This window comes from Rhinolophus hipposideros (assembly GCF_964194185.1).
Source record: "Rhinolophus hipposideros genome assembly, chromosome: 20".
NCBI lineage: Eukaryota > Metazoa > Chordata > Mammalia > Chiroptera > Rhinolophidae > Rhinolophus > Rhinolophus hipposideros.
Genome location: NC_138066.1, coordinates 23,936,278 through 23,957,084, shown reverse-complemented (window position 1 = coordinate 23,957,084; position 20,807 = coordinate 23,936,278). Strand labels below are relative to the sequence as shown.

General features: G+C 37.3%; 1 protein-coding gene and 1 pseudogene across 14 annotated transcripts in view; both read right to left on the bottom strand.

The window, feature by feature from the left end:
• BCAS3 (BCAS3 microtubule associated cell migration factor) overlaps nucleotides 1–20,807 on the bottom strand; it is a 568,714-nt gene that overhangs the window by 180,753 nt on the left and 367,154 nt on the right. The gene's annotated exons all lie outside the window — the stretch shown is intronic.
• On the bottom strand, nucleotides 11,954–14,646 carry LOC308489252 (large ribosomal subunit protein eL42-like; annotated as a pseudogene). The gene is made up of 2 exons: nucleotides 14,641–14,646; nucleotides 11,954–12,274 (listed from the first exon to the last, which is right to left on the bottom strand). The product of its transcript is annotated as a large ribosomal subunit protein eL42-like (transcript).

The following is a 20,807-nucleotide window of genomic DNA, read 5'->3' as shown; positions in this document are numbered from 1 at the left end:
AGGGAAAACTTATCAAGAGACTCAGTTTCCTTTGGTCTTTGAGAAGCCAAAGTAGCAATTACCTACTTGAGCTATGATCATTACCATCACAAAGAATGAGGCAGTGTCACAGGGTGGAAAGACAGCCTTTGGATTTACAGAACCCCAGTGTGACTCTCAACTAGATCTAACACTTAACTCACTGAGCTGAAATGACTTCAAATCTCTAAGTCTCAGTAAATGCATCTATAGAATCTAAAATAATAATTACTGCCTGAGGTATTTCAAGGATGAATTGAGGCAATAATGTAAGTGAAGAACTCTCTATAAATTACAATGATTTTTTAAAAAATCACATTAATGACCCCAGGATGCATGATGCTGTGGAAGTAGGTATGGCCAAGCTAAATAAAGATGGGCAGCAAGAGCAAGTTATTTCCTGAAGAGCATCTGCATTCTTAGGTGCGTTTGTTCTGATTCCTCTGGATCCCAGGGCTTCCATTGGGAGAAAAGTCTCTGATTTAGGTACCCTGGGGCCTAACAGGGCTTCCTTTGAAAAATATCAGATAACTAAGAAAATTATAAGGAGAGGAAAGGGCATCTAAAGGAGTAAGAATCTAATGGGTGGAAACCATCACGGCATGAATTCTCCCAGGAAGTCCTGCTCAGCACTCTGCTTCTTGGACAGAGAGCTCTATGGAGAACCAACTAGGGACCATCACCCTTCAATCTGAATGCCCATGGTAAGGTTTAAATGGTTCAGCATTCTTAAAACAGACCACGAAAGTGGTCCAAACAGGACATAACATGTTAGGGTTAACAGAACATTCTTATTAATGAAGAAGAATCATAGCTATCATATGTTGATACTAACATATAAGAAACTAGAAAAGAATGAATCATGCTCAATACAAAAACTATATTAAACATGAGTTCAAATTTCTTTGATGATTTAGAAGACAGTTCAATATCATGCCAGTATACACATGATTCCATGGTACTTTTACTGCCTTCTATTAAGAGTTTTATAAATTTCCCAACATCGATGTCTCCAAAATTTAAAAAAAGTCACATCCTTATCATTGATTTCAGTGCCTAACAATATGATCACGTCAATTAAATCTTCAGTCTATTTGCGTCGTATTTGTTTGTTTCTCTGACTCCTAATGATATATTACCACATTAACCTATATTCCAGAAATGACTGCAATGAAACCTTTAACGTAAACTAAGTAAAGAATCTGGGCAGTTCTACAGAATCTGGGCAGAATCTAGAATAACGTATTGTAGCTATTCCTTCAAACCTAAAATATCTTGGTCAGATGTTAGGAGAAAAGAAACTATCCCATTTCCTGATAGTTATGAAGAATTGATCCCCTATGTTTTCATGTAGAAGAAATGTCTCATTCAATGATATTTATCACATGCACTTCAGCGTTTCACTCCTATAATGGGAACAACATCTACTTTGGTGAATACATTTAGGGTATTCACTATTATATCGAACAATAGGTGTTCAACGAAAAGTGGCTGAATGAATATGACTAGACTGTGGGCCTGATCTTTCACAAAGTAAGACTAACTTCTAGAACTACATCTAAAACTTGAACAAGATATACGTATGTATATAATTTTTTTAAGGAAAAAATTCTAATACCATGTTGGTTCTCTTGAATGTCTCAAATAATAAGAAAAGGCAGGAACATTAAGAATGTAAAATAATACCCTGTTCTTTCTCATCTTCCATCAGGACTGGTTCCTCAGGTTCCAGTCTTGGCTGGAGATATAGCTCCTCCCCAAGGAGGGCACTATGACACCGAATCAATTTCAGAAAGAGAATTATATCCTTGAACTGGTTTACTTATTTTTGTTTTCAGCAACTAAAAGCTGAAAACTGCAAAAAGCTCTCAGAGAAGTCTGCTAAAATAAATGCAGAGTCCAAACAAATCAGTGAACCATACCAGTGAAGTTTATGATTGGGATCCTCTTGGTCTTGCTGCTGTAGAACAGACAGGGAAAAGGTAATGGGGAATTCTATCGGGACATCTCCAAATAAAATATGGTGTGTGTGTCTGTCCGTCCTCCTGTAATAGGAGAAAACCCCCTTCTGTGGAGACAAATACATATGAAATATCTATTTGTGGGGAATAAAAAGAAACCCAGCTGTCAGGAGCACTTGTGCAATTCCATTACGAGCCCTCCCTCATGAAATGATTCTGTCACTCCACAGAGAATCAGAATCTTCATGGAGCTGCCCCTTCTTATGGGAACCACACACACTCCTGTAAGGCTGGTGGCTCCATACCATTGCAGCCACTGTCTGTGTACTAGGCCAGGATATTTTCCAATAAGATACCTTCAATTGTTACTTAATAAAAAAAAAAGTGCAAGACCAGGATATATACACTGGGGGTGCCAAAAAAATATATACAAGTGGACACTGGTCAACGTTGCTCAAGCACTAGTTCGCCGTTATCAGAAGTGTCTGGATGCTGATGGTAATGACTCTGAGCACCTCTTGTAATTGCAGAAGTCAAACGTGACTTGTATTCATCTTTTGTTATCAGTATATATTATTACAATTGTAATTGTTTTTTCCTTTCTTAAAATGTGCATATATATATATATATATATATATATATATACGTATATACATATATATATATATATTTATTTGGTACCCTTTCTATATATCATTCAGGGTAGTAAAACCATCTACATACAGATCAAACTTTATATCCTATCAACCAAATCTACAATCAGCCTGTAAATGTAAATCAGCTCTACATTTATCTGGCTATTAAACACAAATTTAGGATTTCTTAGTAGAAGGAGTCCAATCTAGTTACGGCATTAAATGCGTGCCTTTTACCCCTGTGAGAGTAATATAATTGAATTCTGTCCATCATAGCAGATCAGTGCAGCTCATCTTTGTCCAGCAATCACATTTGTAAAGGCTAGAGAAGGCAGTACTGATACTTTTCCAGAACAACCTACTAGTTAAATATCAGCTGAGGAGAATAAGTTCAACCAACCAGACAGCAACTCAAGCACCATGAAACTGGATTTGCGGAGGCTGATGTGTATGTTGGGGGTAAAGGCGGACGACTACGCTCACCAGCCACCACCCTTGCCCTCAGCTGACATCACCTTTCCAGATGGCTTGCTCAACCATTACTTAGATTGTTTAAAATAAAGACATCGTCTGTCTTTTCATTCAGAAATGTGTACACTAAGGTGCAAAATGGAAAAGAAAAAAAGACATTGATACAATCACACAATCCATCAAATACAGCCTAAAAGTACAGGACTATTTGGTGCCACTGTCTCTGTCATTTAAAAAAGTTGAAAAACTTTGCTCTGTGATAATAAAATAAGGACAACTGCTTCAAATTAAATGCAACAAGTAGACCTTGTAACATGACCAAAATCCATCCCAGACTTTTTCTAAGTTCCAAATGTACCAAATTCCTCTATAACAATATATGATAAGAAATGTTTAACACTTTTCTTTTCATATTATTTCCTGTAATTACACATTTATAACAAAATGTGGATTTACTTGACAGCCAAACCAAAATGTTTCATTTTGCTCTTAGATTGCAACCCTTGCTGCTGAAATACAGTATACTAAAAATGAAATAACTTTTCCATTTTAATGTGGTTATAAGCTTCCTGCTAGGCAGCAACCTAATTGAGACTTTTGATGTTAGCTTTTTTAAGACATGCTATCCTTCATCATCTGTAGAGTATTTTAACTATAGATCTCTTGCAGTCTTCCCAAAGTTGACAGAGGGAAGGGGGATGGGGTGGGAGGAGGAAGGCCACTTTATCAAAGTCAGTGGAAATACAAGGTATTAATTATGTTAAATGAAGAAATATGGGCATTTGGTTACTTTTGTGGGTCAGAAATATTTTAATCTGTCGCTGCCAGCCAGCTGCCTCTCCCTGAACCCCCCTGCACTTATATCAGTTGCAGGAACACATCAAAGCTCCAAAAAGTGAGGAAAGCAGCCACCAGTTGGGCCTTTCCCCATCCCCCACCAAGGTCACAGTTTTCACTGGAGCGACCACAGTGCAATCAGTAATTAGGCCATGATCTTTTTTATATTTTGGAAGCATAGATGTTAGAAAAATTGGTAAACATTTAGCCCAAGGCAATCATTTTTTTTAGAAAGCCTGAGTAAATGGAAAAATAAAACTTTTGTGATATTTAGAAAAGAAAACAAATGGTGTACTCAACTGCTCCCAGTCAAAGCAGAGCTGGCTCACACAGATGCAGCTGACTTCTAAGCTTTGCGAAGTCGGCCAAGCACACGGTCCAGAAGCAGAGTTACAGGGAGAGGAAACATAGCTGTTGGCTTCGATGCCCGAACACGTTTTATTAAAACAACGCTTTGAAACTCTAGATATGAACAGTCAAGGAAGCCAATAGCAATTATAAAAATGCAATATGCTCCCTATATGACCAGCGTAGGGATTTTTACAAGGTCACCTAGTAACATTTTAAAAATCCACTCTTTTATAAAGGTTTTTCTGATCAAGGCATCAGATAACTTATTAAGAAGTCAGGTCACTCTAATGTGCAAGTATTGTGCAAAAAAAAAAGGAAAAGAAACGAAAAACAACCTGGCTTTAGACCACAAAAAGTAACTTTTTAGTGAAGTGTACTTCCCTGCACTTCATTTATATTTCTGAATCTAGTAGCATACAAACATTTTGGACAAATGTATATATAGATGATTCTATTTTCAATATATATTTTTACTTGAATCATAGATAACTACCACATGTCTTCTTCTACTTCAATTTTCAAAGGAATCAATTTAACGATGGGCACTAATTTAAAGAAATTAATCTTTTGCTTCTAAATATACAGGCAAACAGAATTTACCTGTTCTAGATTGGCTTTTGAGAGTTCGTATGGTAGAATTTTTTTTAAAATAGGACTTAATCAGAATGAACCTTACATTACATTACAGGTAGAAAGGAGGACATCTTTTAGGTAAACCGGCAACAAACAAAACACAATAAGTACGCTCACAAGACTGAAGTAAAAGGACAAAGACCTCCCTTTGCCTGCCTCCGAAAAGAAAAGAAACGGATAAAGGCTTTTCACCATTTTTGAGTCATTCCAACTTTCCTCAAATGTTTGCGCTTCACTCTGGTTCTCCCTCCTCCACAAGGATGTTAAAAATGCACAAGATTTCTGTATAAAGATATCCATTACAGAGCTGCCTGTATTTTTTCTACTCTCAATAAAAATCCACACGTCATGAGCCAGGCTTACCAACTGGTTGTAAGTCAGGAATAAAAGGATTTAGAAACACATTCACCTGCAATCACCTCACAGTTTTCTTCCTCATTTCCCATACTACTTCTTGGAATAAAAACAAAGTGATAAGAAATTTTACTTTTGTTGATAATTAATTGTTGATAGAGGTTACAACTACCACCGGCAGGAATTTAAAACTAAACCAAACGAAACCTCCCTAGGCTGACACTGGATATCCATTCTCTGACATTAAACCATAGCAACATTCAATTTTGAAAATAAGCAGAAGTAAACATATTGATTTTCTGTTCCTATGTGTAATTCTTATTGAGTAATCAAAGGCAAAAAAAAAAAAAATTCCAAGCTGAGACAGACAAGACTATAACTCTATTCTCAGGCTTTAAAGGAGAAAATTTATGAATACATATGGATTCCTAAGTTTGTGCTTTAAATGAGAAAAATTACGGTTACACATATTTTGACTTGTTGATGTAAAATTGTGTTAAGGAACTAGGCAAGCTGATATATAATTTCCCCTTGTATCTACAAGAAAATAAATACATTTCTGACAATAAAAAAACGTGAGCTTCATATCACATTTCTGAGCTTTTGATATTTTGGTTATTTGTCAACTTTTGTATTTGTTAGTATTTTTAAAATGTATAAGACCATTGTAAACAAACGCAGTCAGACTAGTCTGGCTTTCCCACCCATGTCTAAATAGAACTCTTGTACAAGAGCCTCCTGACCGCCTCATGTATTATCCCTTTCTCCCCTTAAGCAAATATCAGTATCCGTCAGCCAGATAGTTGTGCAACTTGAATTTCATTGTTAAGATATGAGTGTTGAAATTATTCAAGTCTGAATGAAGATAGCCCGAGATTTGATGCACTATTAATGCAATCTGTCTAATCTCAGTCGAAGGTTCACTACCAAAATTACCAACAATTATAACAGGTACATGAATTCAGTAAAATACGTTTGAAAAACGTACCAGCTTTGTAGATCCAACTTGATTTTTTTAAAATGATTCAGAGATCTAGCTTAGCTACGTGAAAGCAGCTGAGGTTGGATTAAAACAAATACCAACCACAAAAAGTCACGCACATATTCTAGCACTTTCTGAAAAATGACTGTAAAACCTGGTATAAAGGTACAGATACTAACGTTCCAAGAAATTCGATGGGTCGTGTAAAGAATAAGAAATTATTTCCCAGATGTTTGAAGGACAAGAGAATAAATCTTTCCATGAATGTAGAAAAAATATCCAAGTATAAACAAAACATCCATGATTAAATAAAACTTTAGGTGATTGAAACTGACTAGCATTTTACAATATTAATGATAATGGTTCATCACAGTCTTGTTTGCATGTTTAACAGCTCCCATTAAAAAAAAAAAAAAGACTTGTATGCAGGAAGAAGGGAAAACTAAAGTCATACACGGTATAAATGGAGACAGAAGAAATATCAAATCATCCAGAAATATACAATAGCAGTTCCCAATGTTGGCTCAGGAAATAAGGTAGTTAGAGAAAAGTTGCAATCTAAAGAGAAAACACTTTTAGGAAATGGCAAAATTAAAACAGAAGTAGATATGTAAAAGAGATGAATGAAGACAAGGTCTTCCTGCACCAAGGGAGTTGTTTAGGAGAAACAGTGTCCGTTTGTGGCCAGCGATAATACTTTCCATTCAATAGAGTTTGCAGCTTGCTGATTCATATGATTGCAGGCTGGCGCCCTGCTGGCGAGCCTCTCCACTGAAATTAAATCCACTCTCTTCAGTTATAAATTATAATGCTCTATAAACAACACTCCCATTGGGAATGGGGAGAGAGGATGAGAGAGGGGAGAGAGAGAGAGAGAGAGAGAGAGAGAGAGAGAGAGAGAGAGAGAGAGAGAGAGAGAGAGAGAGAGAGAAAGATTGGGAAAAAGGAGGGAGGGAGAGAGGGGGGAAAAAGAGCTGGAGAGGGAGAGGGTTTCTGCATAGTCCACTCACTGTTTCATGTTCTGCTCTTCTGCAACAAACAAGGAGAGTAAGTCTTGCACAGATAGCACTTCTGCTGTAATTCCTACACTGTTTGATGTAGAGCCCAGAAAAGAAAGTGGGATAGTAATGTGAGTCTATGAGGAAAAGCACTCAGAAATCAATGAGCATGCAAGAAGAAAAAAATAAAATAGATTTTATACATGGATTTTTTCCCCAAATACATTATTGAATGTATCTTTGGAATCTCAAGGGAAAAACCAAAGTAAAACACAATTCTTAATTCTAGTTAGATAAATTAGATGTACACATTGTACATCTTTTGATATCTACATCGATCACAAATATTCCCTCCAAATGCATGGGAAAGCAAAGATTTAAAAAATCAGGCCCCAATGGCCACAGACAAGGAGTCCAGAACAAAAAGAAAGTTCAATGATTTAATCACCCAGAGCACCCAGAGATTAACCACATTTTTTGCTGTTTATGAATACCTATTTCAGAATTCAATGTTAAATTTATAGGACAGTGATACCTCAATTGTTTGATATTGAAGAGATTTTTTTTAAGTGGTTTCAAAAGGGGAAAAATAGCAAATATTCTGTTTGGTCAATTAGCTGAATAACTCATGAGAGAGTCCATCATCGAGGTGGTTTGTATGCACCAGTTTCAGGGCATTAACTTATAACTGTATTTCAGTTTTCTCGTATTTGTATGAATCTCTTTCAGGAGGGATTGATGTCACAAACCAGGGTAGAAACAATTATTGTCATATGCTAATCAATATTCCAAAGAATCACATCCACAGGTTACTTATCACTACAAAAGGACACAGTTCTATATAGAAAAAAAAACACCTTTGAAATGTCTTACCAAAAATGATGAACCTGGACAAAACAATGTAAGGGAGGCAGAAGTTGGAAGGGAAGAGGAGTAGAGAAGCAAGCCCGTTCAAAACCAGTACTGAACGTGACTTAGGAAAGGCAGGAAACCTACAAAACTGGAGATGCATTTCAGGTGAGAACATTCGAGGAACACAGTATTCTCCACAAACCACGGACTTCCATTTCTCTCTCTCCCGTAGGCAGACAGAATATTACTCTAATTTTCCTCCCAAAGTAACAAGATAAATGGAAACTCCAGCTTTCTACTAAAGTCACAGGATGAAGAGGAAAAAGAAAGGTGACTGAGATTCCGGTGTTAGACCTAAAGTAATCTTACCAGGCTAAATTCCAAACCCTGAAAAAAAAAAAGACCGAAAAACTGAAACACTGACCCAAACCTTAACGAGAGAATTTGGTTTAGGAACAACTCAGATTTTGCTCTCTCTCTCTCTCTCTCTTTTTTTTATGTGTCTGGCTGACTGTCTCTGTCTTTCTGCTTTTGGTTGTGGTGCATACCAAGTAAATTATTTGCTGATAGGTGAATCTCAGCAAATGCTTTTCTTCCTTTGAATGCCTGGTGAGCTTGTTGGGAAAAGTCATTTAAGTCACTTAAAACAATCCCATGAAAAGTAAAACTCAATTCTGAAATCAGAGTATAACTTAGAGCTTAAAAATAAATTAAATAAAGGAAACATTAAAAGATAAATGGAGCAGGATGCTCTGTGGCTGAGGTAATCTGAGTGGAAAGGGAAGAAGGAGGGTTACGTTAATAAATGATTAAAAGGCCTTAACAAGGGCCTATCAGGTTGACCAGGAAAGCATTCTTCTCCTCGGCTCCTCCTCGAGACCACCTTTTTTACATTTGTTCTCAATGCTGATCAATATGGTTTTCATTTGCTGATTTCCATAATGCCATATGTGATCTGCCAGCCTGACATAATGAAGCTAGAAAGAGCTGAAGTCATTTGAACATTCTCGCTTGCATGACTGTCGCCAGTTCACCAAATGCCTGTTATCTGAAAGCCAATATTTTTCTTTTGCTTATTGACAAATACCAGAGGTGTTTGCCCCTAGACAGATGTGAAAACTCAACATTGGGCTCTAAATTGAAATTAAGATTCAAGTTAAATATTACATGTTTTCTGTAGCCTTTTTTCTTTTGTTTTGTTATTTTTGCCTCTGCTCTTAACCTGTAATTTAAGCTTGAGAATAGAGAAAAGCAAGATGTAAGTGTGAATTATCCATCTCTGAACACACATGCTGACCTGTTGATAAAGCAATAAATCACAAAGACTAAAACAAATACTTGATGATGCCCCCAGAGCCTCAGGACATATTTATTGCTCCAATTCAAATTTTCCTATAAATATATCAACTTATTAGATTGGTGCAAAAGTAATTGCGGTTCAAAAGGTTAAGAATTGCCAAAACCGCAATAACTTTTGCACCAACTTAACAGTTGTCCTACTACTATTTGTCTCTGATAATTTTCACCAAAATTCCTATCAAACTGTATGCTTATTAATTTTCTAATGTGTCATAATTTCTTTAACCCATGCTCTAGGATGGAAAAACATTTTTACCACATAGAAGGTTCGTACACTTTTTTTCATTGCATAGTAAACTGAGCAGCTTGTTTAGGTCATCACACGAGTGAACCATCCGTGATGGTTCAAATCTTCCATGATGCCTGAAGTGTCTCATTAAAAATTATCTGCATTGGTTGTTGGTCACTTATCTCTACGCAAATGACAATTTCTAGGAAAAATACAGAGAGAAACACATTTCTGAAATGATTTATTTTGTCTTTTGCAAGCCAAAGACAAAAAGAAAGTTTCATTCAATCAAAAGAATACTTCTAATTTACATTTAGAACATAAAATTATATATATAGTGCCAGTACCTTCATTCACAATAAGTTTTATTCCTTTTTACATTAAACAATAAATATTCTGGTGATTAACCCAAGTCAAATTTTAGTTTCTCAAGAATGTGAAAGTTAGTGGTGGCAGTTTTGTCCTGGAATTATGAAAACAAAAATCACAGAATTTTGCCCAAAAAAAATCTCCCTGAGTTTTCCCAAAAAGGTGAATGTGTCATGGCTGAGTCAGCACCCAAAGTTTTATAAACACTCCAATACTGCAATTGCTCCAACTCTCAGTTCACAATCCCTACTTTATTACATGAGTTATCCTTCCTTCCTTCCTTCCTTCCTTCCTTCCTTCCTTCCTTCCTTCCTTCCTTCCTTCTTTCTATCCTTCCTCCCTTCCTTCTTCCCTCCCTTCCCTCCCTTCTTACCTCCCTTCCTCCCTCCCCTTTTTATACATATGGTCATCCAGCAAAGACCATGGCTGACTCAAAACAAAACACAGGAAAACAAAACAAAACTGAAGGAAGGCAGTGCTGCAAATATCTAAAGGAAAAGTCCTTCAAGAGAACAAACTTTTCCTGGGGAATGAACACCATGCTTACTTACTCAGCCCTTACTTCCCTTCTCTTAAAGAATGGTTGGTTGTGTGTTTATTCTCCTTTCTCATAATTCCTGTATCAACAGCAAAACTATACTAAAACCAAGAGACCTTTGAACTGGCTAGTTTCAGATCGTGGATTGTTCAAATTTTTTTGTTGTTGGTTGTTTGTTAATTCCTTTGGAAAACAGTAGCACATTCTACCCATAAATGGGAAAAGTACAGACATCACTGTGTTGCTAAAGAATCTTATAAATGCTGTTGAGTTCTGATATAAAAGTTAATAATGAGGTAAACAGTGACGTTCAGCAAAAAACCCCAAGAAAACAATAAACCAATACAAGAATTCTGAAGACATACAATGGTGGAGAGAATGCATTTCAAAGATTTTTCTCTGGGATTCTGAGATTTTTGGATTATGATAAAAGCAAAGAACAAAGAACATGTCACTCTAAAAGTACCAAGCTACTTTCCCTTATGAATTTCAAATTAAGTAAATAGGAGATGTCACATTACATGTGTTTGTGTGCGGCGGTCAGATGTTTTAAGCATATACTCATCTCTTTCCCTGTGATATTCATAATAAAAACAATAACATAGCAAGGAAAAGAAAGAAAGGGTAGTCTTGCCTAGATATGAACCAGGGAGAAAAGCAGGAGTGATATTCTCAAAATCTAGTGGAACTAGTGGCAGGCTACCCTACATGAGAGTTAGCTACTAACCATTTGCTTTACTTGAACCATAATTGGCACACTGAGAGACAAGTCAGATCAACACTCTCCTACATTATAACATCATGGTAACAAACGGTTAGTCAGAATAGTTGTAAAGACTCTCAGAAAAGATAGAATGCACGTCTAAAGTGAAGTAATGAAGTGGGGAGGGTAGGAAACAACCACCCATTTGCAGAAGCAACAGCAAGAGAGAGTTCCATGTACAACTGACAGAAGGGAGAAGACCATCAGGATTTTTTTAACGCTAGTGAGTTCAGAAGGATGAAAAAAAATTAGGAGTTAGAACCGGATGACAGAAGAAAATTTTAACAAAAGGAAGAAAGAAAGGCATTATCTCCTGAGATGTCAAGACAGAACTAATAACAAACAAAGGCAGTAATAAGTGGTCCCCTTTCAGAGAAAAACAAAAAATCTGTGGGAGGTTGTTTGTAAATACTTTGCCTCAGGTGAGGCAATGATATTTTTCACTGCTTTGTAGAGGAAGGTGTACCCACCAAACTAGAGTGCACCTTTCTCTCCAAAAGGAAAATGACCAGTAATCTGCAAAATTGGGATAGTTGGTGTTTGGTTTTTTTGTTTGTTTGTTTTAACATTTTATACATTTAATAATAAAATGAAACATGAAGCTTAGAATTGGATCACTTGGCCCTTTCTCTTATCTCTCTTATCTCCTCCTAGTTCAAAATGCTTGCATCTCTTAGTAGCCAACATTCTCAGATCTGTGGCTCAGCTTAATGCTTTCAGACCTCAGCACCATCTTCTTTGTAGATTTTGCCTTTTTCAAAAACAATCAACTTAGCCTACCCACCACAGCCACTCTGCTTCGTGTTGTAATGCCGCTTTCTGTGGGCACGCAGAGGATCGTAGCCTTTCTTGTACTGTCACGTTGTGGGTTTGGTGCTTGCCACACTTCTTCCAGGAAGTTCGGCGGGCCTTAGGAACATTCACCTTGTTTTCAGGAGTGGTGGTCTACTGTCATCTCCACTGTATCCATGGCACTTGCAAGAGTGCCTGGAATAGATCAGTCATTCAAAACACGGATACTAAACGATGGAGATCTTTAGAAGCAATGAGAGGATTTGCAGAAGCCCTTAACACGTTTATTGTTTTTCAAGTAGCAGTAAAGCTAAAGAAGTTGGAGAACCAGGAGGAGGAGGAGCAGTTGCTGTAGAAGTTGTGGTCACCATAGTCTTAAGTGACAAGTTGGGAGTGCAGGTGAAATCCAGTTGTCTAGCTGTGGCTACACAGAAATCTGTGGCTCAGGGGCCTTATCATCAGTAGAGATTTACTCCCCTTCAACTGGGCTCCCAGGGAACTCTGAACTACAAAAGAAGGTTTAAGCAAAGGTGGAAAACCAAGATCTTGAGTAATGGAAGGATTTATAGTCGAGTTTAGCAAGTGAGAAATGAAACGGTGAGGTAAGTACCTTATTAGTAAAGCAAAGGTCAAGACCAGGTCAGGATGGGTTAAGACAGAAGAGCCCCATCAGAAACTACAGACGTAGTCTGGATGGTTAAAGACATTTAAACACGCCCTCAGTTTCCTTACTCTAAAATATCAGGGACCAAGTCTAATTATTAAAAATCATACAAAGGACATCCAAGAGTAATCAGTAAGTGCAAATTAATGAGAAGAGTTGAGAAACATGTCTGTTGAAGGCAGATAAAGAAAGGCCTACATTATTTTATTTTTTGATCTACTGTAAACTCTACACTGGAAATAGAATTTCTATTCTAGAGTAGGTAGGGCTCTATCACACATCCTATATGAGTTCTCCCACTTTTCAGTCCACGTGGGTGGTGGTTATTATTTTGAATGTATTCCTACTTCAATAAGTCACAAATAAGCTTACCTATTCAAATGACCACAATAAATGATAAGAAATAGCACACCGACCCATGAGCAGCAAAGACCCAGAAGGCAACACTTAAAACATAAATTGCCAACAGCAACCCTATCAGGTTTCATAAATCAGGGCAGCAATGGCCCTAAAGAGTGGGAATGAGAGCTGCAGTAATTGCAGCCTTCTGTCTGGGAGCATACTGTAAAAATAGCCACAGTAAGCACTCCTCCTGACCAATCAGTAGACTCCTATTAACCTCCTGGCCAATTACAGGATGATTGGCTAAGCAAACAAAGAATTATTGGCTGTTTAGTTGGGACTTTATTCAGGCCTCTCTCTTCCCCTGTTTTTCATTCTGTTCCTCCTCTCCTCCCCACCCCCCTTTCCTGTTAGGAAAAAACATCTGCAAACACCTGATATTCATCTAAGTCTCTGCAGTTGTACAGTCTTGTTAAATTGTTACCACCTTTTCCACAAGCAGTTTTGGCAATTAACCTCCTGGCCAGGGACTTCAAAGAAAACAACTGTTGAGTTTAACCTCTCTGAGCTACCATAGATTCTTTTATGATTTTTTCCTGAAACACTTTCATCCAGAGAGGGAAAAAAATGCAGACTGATAAAATTAATGTTTATTTTAATATTTGGTTAATTTATTAAGAAGACAAATGCCTCAGACATTGGCCATAACGAGGTGCATTCACTTCTCAAAGTCTCCACGATGTCAGGTTTTATTTTAAATTTACATTCGCAACACATGTGCGCTTCTCTGCTCTTCCACAAATCCTACATTTGCTGGAATCCAAGGATTTGATACATTTGACCCTCTCTTGCCCCTGTTCACAAATCTCTCATATGTTTCTCAAAACTGTTTAAAAGTTCAGAATGAAAAATGCATGTAAAATTAATGCTAAGAACCAAAGTTGCCATTAAAAATCTATTTTCATTTTATATTTTTACCCTTATAGATACACTTTTTACGTTAAAAGCAAGGCTAATCCCCGACTCTCATGAGAATAAACTACTAGCAATAAAGATCAAAATATATGACTGAACAAGCAATACAATTCTTCTTGAGTAATCTTGTGGCCTAAGTGTTTTAATGCAATTTATGCTATGTAACCAGCTTTTTACAGCTGCATATAATAATAATAATGGGCCTGATCTTACCAGCTAAAGGCAAGTTTGCGGAGGTGTGTTCACTTCTTCAGGCCACAAAGTTCATTTAGAATTTTAACAAAAATTATTAAATACTTAGCAGATCCTGAGAACTACTGGTTTCTCCATTATCTCTGGTACGGTAAGGCCTTGTAAAATTGCCACTAATACTTTTGTCACTCTTTATGAAACCTGAAGAACTCTATAACTGACTTGGAGTATTTGTGTAGCTTTTCTAGATGTACCATGAGGTTGAAATAATAAATCCACAGCAAAAGCAACAGAGCTTTTGTTTGATATTTACAGCCACCAATACCGTCATGTTATAATTAATTATCCCCACCCCCAAACCATAAATAACTGTTCTCTGGAAGATGGCACTCTACAGTGTAGTACTACACAATGTGACAATTTTGTCAAGGGCTCGGCTTGAACCATACAGCACTTTTCTGCCAATACGATCTAGGGGTAAAAGGAGGGAGCACAATACTGTCGTAGCTTTTGGACTGAGACAGACGTGACACAGAAATCTGATTTTGCTACTTATTAGCTGTGTTGAAAGTGGGCAACTACAAATAATTATACCTATCTTGTAGGGATGTTGTGAGAACAAAATGGGGTTGAATATATAATGTAAAAATCACAAATGTTTACTTGGCCTGTACTTGTACTGTTTTAAAGATCAGAAAATATCCATAAAAATGTGAATTTCCTGTCTCTTTTGACTCCATGGAAGGTCTGGCAATGCCAAGCCTCTGTTTCTGCAATGGCAGCATGAAATGCAACAGTGCAGTAACCTTGAACACAGGTAATTTGCTGGGTCGCCACCATTCAAACCTGGCCATCAGAGCATGTAAGCTTCTCAATCCCCAATGAATAGTTTAAAACAGAACTTGAAACAGTGTCCAGCACATAATGTTCGGTACATAGTAAGTACTCAATAAAAGGGAGGTATTATAAGAAGAACTACCACACCAAATAAAATCAGTTAACTTCAAAATTAAGGGAGCTTTCGTATGAGGTGTGATAAAAAAAATACGGTAAATGTTTAAAAAAAATTATTACAGTAAAAGAAACATTTCCATTAATCCCCCTCAAAATACTCCCCCTCACTTCAAACACACTTATCCCATCATTCTTGCCACTTTATGAAGCAGTTCTGGAAGTCCTCTTTTGTGAGGGTCTTTAATTGTGCGGTTGTGGCTGCTGAAGTCCTGAATCATTTTGACTTTGGGGAAGAGCCAGAGTCGCACAGTGCCAGATCGGGTGAATAAGGTGGATGAGGACACACCGTAATGTTTTTATTTGACAGAAATTGCTGTATACCAGAAGCTATGTGTGACACGGAGCCTTTCCATTGAGACCACAAAATACAGTGACTGCTGCTGCCAAGCACCAACCAACAGAAAGGCAGGGACCTTCAATATGGGAAGCGGTGCGTGGGACCTTAGTAACAGTGTGTTACAAGTTTCAATATGTTCAGTACAGTCAGTTGGGTCTGAGCTACAGTTGAGAGAAGGTGTGTTTTAAAGTGTGCCATAAATCATCCTTCATCATGACAACGCTCCATGTCATACATCGCTTCTGGTATATGGCAATTTCTGTCAAATAAAAACATTACGGTGTGTCGTCATCCACCTTATTCACTGGATCTGGCACCATGCGACTTCTGGCTCTTCCCCAAAGTCAAAATGATTCAGGACATTGAGGCAGCCATGACAGCGCAACAGAGGACTGCTGACACACAAAAGAGGACTTCCAGAACTGCTTCAGAAAGTGGCAAGAACGATGGGATCAGTGTGTTCAAAATGAGTGGGAGTCTTTTGAGGGGGATTAATAGCAACGCGTCCTTTACTCTAACAATTTTTCTTAACTTAAACATTCACCATATTGTTTGATCACACCTCGCATATATTAGCTAAACATTTTATGCAGCAGAGACTATATCAGGCTCTTGGAATAATAAAAAAACCTCCATGTGTTTATATATACTATATGAAAGTTTAGAAAACAACATATATATGTATGTTTTCAAAACCTTCCAAATATCTCTACTGATCTAAAATTCCTACAGCACTTTCTTTTCATAATGCCTCCGCTGGAATTTAGCACCTACTGTCTTGTACTGTTATTTGTATCCCCAACCAACTTGTAAGTCTCAAGTGTGTATTCCCCAGAGCCCTGTTGAGAATATAAAAATACCTCTCATTCAGGCAATTAGGAAAATAGCCAGTCACAAACAAGGAAACAGGTGAGTTATACTTAAGAAGAATATCTGTTGAGAGGCAGAAGTCTGTTAGAGCTACTTTGATATAAGAAACACCCGTAATTAGGAGGGTTGTATACAACTAACTGTATAACTGTTTGAAATGTTTTTGTTTTCTTCAGTTTAAGTAAATTCTCTGCTCCGAAATATTATTTAAAATACCAATTTTCATGACAAACTTTACAGATAGTTCAAAGATCAACTTCAATCCAGTGTAATCATACATTCTGAAGTAATGGGATCCCAACCAGGGACTAGACTGTGTTATTACCCATCGTCCCATCCTTTTACTGTGATTGTGAGGGTTCCAAGGAAAGAAACTGAAGAACATAGTCAGTGGAAGAGCCAAGCCTAGAATTCAAATCTGCCTCTCTAAGCTCAGGATTCTATTATTTTTACTTTAATTATAGCTCCATTCTCAAAGCCACGAAAACAACCTACCAATTTGATTAGGTCGTTTTAGACAGCTGGGGAGGGAGTGGGTAGAAATACACCTAAGAGGTCAGTCATTTTAAATAATTTATGTTCGAAAGCAATTTTCAGACTGACCCAAACTAGTACACAAAGGACGGCAGTAACCTTGTGCTATGGAACAGTAATCTGTCCGCTGTCTGTCTGGGGTAGACTGTGCATAGAGGAAGGAGTCCTCTGTCAAGGGGCTGCAGAGAAAAGAACAAAAATACGTCTCTACCGAGAAGATAAAAGGCAACCCCAAATTCCAGGAGTATCTTAGAAGCAGCCAGGGAAGGTCTGGCAGTTTCTGCAAACAAGTGGCCTGGACTGAAATTTGTGAGGGGAGAAAAAAAATGAAATATGTCATGTACATGAAGTTCAAATCAAACCTAAAACTTCCTCTGTCCACTCTCATTAAGAGGACTTTCATATTAAACAGAACTCTCCAGAGGAAAGCGATTTCTGGTCATTCTCATTGCAATATTTATCTTTTTATTTCTTTGTAATTTTTATATTCTCTGTCAACTTAAGTAAGAAAAGGGGGGGAGGGGTATCTGTGCTGAACATTTAAGAACCATTTTAAAAAGTAACATTCAATGACACGAGGGTCTGGTGCTATGCTATACAGTTCAGTGAACTCCCGCACAGATCAGCAAGATGGTTGGAAATGCCTCTCTCCGTCTGTTTTTCATCTCCAAAGTCTGTGTACTCAGTAGAGTGTGAAGAGAGCCTCTCTTCTCTTCAGAACATTCTCCCAATGGGTCCTGCCCCAACCCCCATTCCCTCCCTATAGCCCCTGCAGCAGAGAACAGGAACTAGAGCAAATGCTTTTGTGAATTAAGAGATCTTGTGAGCGTAAATTTGGTCAGGCTGCTCCTTTCTGCAGGCCAGACCCCGCTGCTGCCCCAGGATGTGAACTGTCAGTTTGCATAGCTGGTGATGGGTTGCAGAACCATCAGCGAAGGTGAAGACGGCAGAAACAAGAAAGATTCAAGACTGGTGGAAATCATTTCACAAGGAAAATTTCAGCCATCAGTGGGAGGAAGCTTTGAAAAATGCTGCCATTTCCGAGTCAGAATGAAGGAAAAATTAAATTACTGCCGGTGAGGCGAGCCAAAGTTGCATCTCCCTCCAGGGAGAGTTTTGATAATGGTAAACATTTGACAGCTGGCCTGGAGTTGTTATCTTGTTCTAACAGTTGTTATGGTCTAAATGAATATTTCTGATAAGGAAACAGAAAGGAAAATTTAAACACTTTGATATTTTTATGTTTTAAACCTTATGGTTGTGAGCCCAACAGGTTTACAGCAATTTGTCACTGAGGGCCTACTCAAAATGCTGTAATGATTCTGGTCTGGAAATCTTACCAGTATCATTATTTCCATTAATCTATATGAAGTAATTCTTTGATGTAAATCAACTTACTAAGAAATTATCTTTAACCTTTCGCTTCCTCAGCAACTCAGAAACAATTTCAACAGTTGACTTGGAGAAGGCAAGAAAATAAAGGGTTAATTAAAGCAAATTTAAAAGCTCAAGAAAGTAAAGTTCAAAAACCTGTGGAGAAAGGCTGTGTTGTTAAAGAATGAGTTTTTTAGCTATTGAGGGTCAACCATTATAAAATTTTAATCTTTCACAGAGTTTATTATTTTATGAAGAATATTGGGCCAAACACTTCCGAAAGTAACAGAGATAAAATAGCCAACATTTTAAACTTAAAAAGGGCCGCTTATTGGGTGCCTGAGGATTTTGTATCCCTAGAAGATGTGTATCACCGGAAGAGTTGCCTGGAGGGATATTTCATTATAAAACACTTGTTCAATTCATATATATAGCATAAGAAAACAAGTCGGAGCTATTCTGGAATATTCCAGGTCTTCACAGGCACTGCATCTCTGATATCTAGACATACTACCTGTAGAAAAGTCAGAAAAGACCAGAGGGAGTCCAGTTGTCTTATACGGATTTGCTGCTTGTTGTCTTCAAAGAAATGAAGTCCTGAGGCTATTATAACCCTCTCTCAATCTACTTTAAAAAAAGGTTATCTACTCTCTTAAATTTACTCTCCTTCTCACATTCTACTCGACAGGAGTTTACCAGTGGCCGAAAAGTAGGGACAATGGCAAAAAGCAAAGAGAGAAAGGAGTCAGAAAACTGTCCTCTGGAATGAACAAAAACATTGAACTTATTTTCAGAAAAGTATTTTTTGTAATTTTCGAGCTTTACTTGCCTAAAATGTAATTGAGACAATGTTATGTGAATTTAGGATTGAGCGTTTAGAAACAAATTCATTGAGCATCTACTCTGGTCTAAAAACAGAGGATTTAGTCTAGATTCTCAAGGTAAGGTACGTTGGCCAAGGGAATCAGCCCACCGAACCTGTAGGTGTCCTAGCTTTCTGTCACTTGTATACTTAGAATGCATTTGCAAGCATTATGCCTTAACTGAAGTAAAACTTTAGCCAAAATCTTTCCCTATTTTTCTTTAAAAAAAAAAAAAATCAGAAAATCTACCTTTATTCCTGTATTTATGGGAAATACAAATACAGGGAATATCCTATATTTGTATTTTCATTATTTTTTTCCCCAGGGACCCTGCTCTGCCTTAATATAAAAGTATATAAATCGATATTAAAGTATGGTATTTTGAGAATGTTTCAAAGTAAGGTCAAACTGGTGTTAAAAACCCTACTAGTGAAGGCTAAAATAACAGTCTGGCTGAACAGTCTTAAGTGCAGCTGACTCCAATTACTAAGTACATCCCAGCAATTTTTTTTTTTTTACTAACAAGAACAATGCAAGCGAGTCTTTGAGTTAAAAAATAATGTCAAAGAGAAGTTACTCATAAGAGAAATTAGATAAATTTTACCAATACTGCAGCCATACAGGCAGCTTCAGCACTGGAAAAGTCGAGTAGTTCTTTCTTTAACAATCAGAAAAAGAAATGAAGGAGATTCTAAGAGGGAACAAATGTTAGGGGAAAATAAAAAGCTTCTTTTGACTAAAACATCCAAGAGAATTTTGGATAAGAAAATATATACATCATCTAACCACTACAAAATCATGAAAATAGTTCTTTCAAATAAAAATTTAAAAATTTATTATGGAGAATTTTGAACATTCACTAAAATAGACAGAAAAACGTAATAAAACCCAAGCATGTATCATACAACCCAATAACCATCAAACCATGGCCCAGCCTGTAACCATCCACCTCTACTTCCCTCCTGTACTATTTTGAAGCAAATCCCAGATGTCATCCAATCAGACAAAGTACATGAAAAAGCAGAGTTCCTCCAGGTACATTATTCCAAACAGACTGCCTCTTTCTACCTTCACCTCCACCCACAAATCAATTTTTTTTCTGATGATTAACTCCCTGCCCACCCCCCCCATGGGATGTTACTATTATTACCCAGGGCACTATGTGAATCTAGTTAAATAGAGACACTTCTTAGATACACAAGACTTGTTTAACATGAGGGTTGATGACCTCCATATACCCTTCCATTCCTAAAATTCTATGAGTCCTCTATGCAAACATCCACTTTGGATAAGTGTTCCTCCATTACCAAAACTGGGGTCACATCACCTTGCACCAAGGAAGGCACAGTGGTTAAGGAAGTACAGTAAGTCCTCACTTAACATCATCAATAGACTTTTGGAAACTGACTTGAAACAAAACGAGGTATAATGAAACAAATTTTACCATGTGCGCTGATTGATATAAAAAAGAGTTAAATTCCTACAGAATATTTCTGGTAA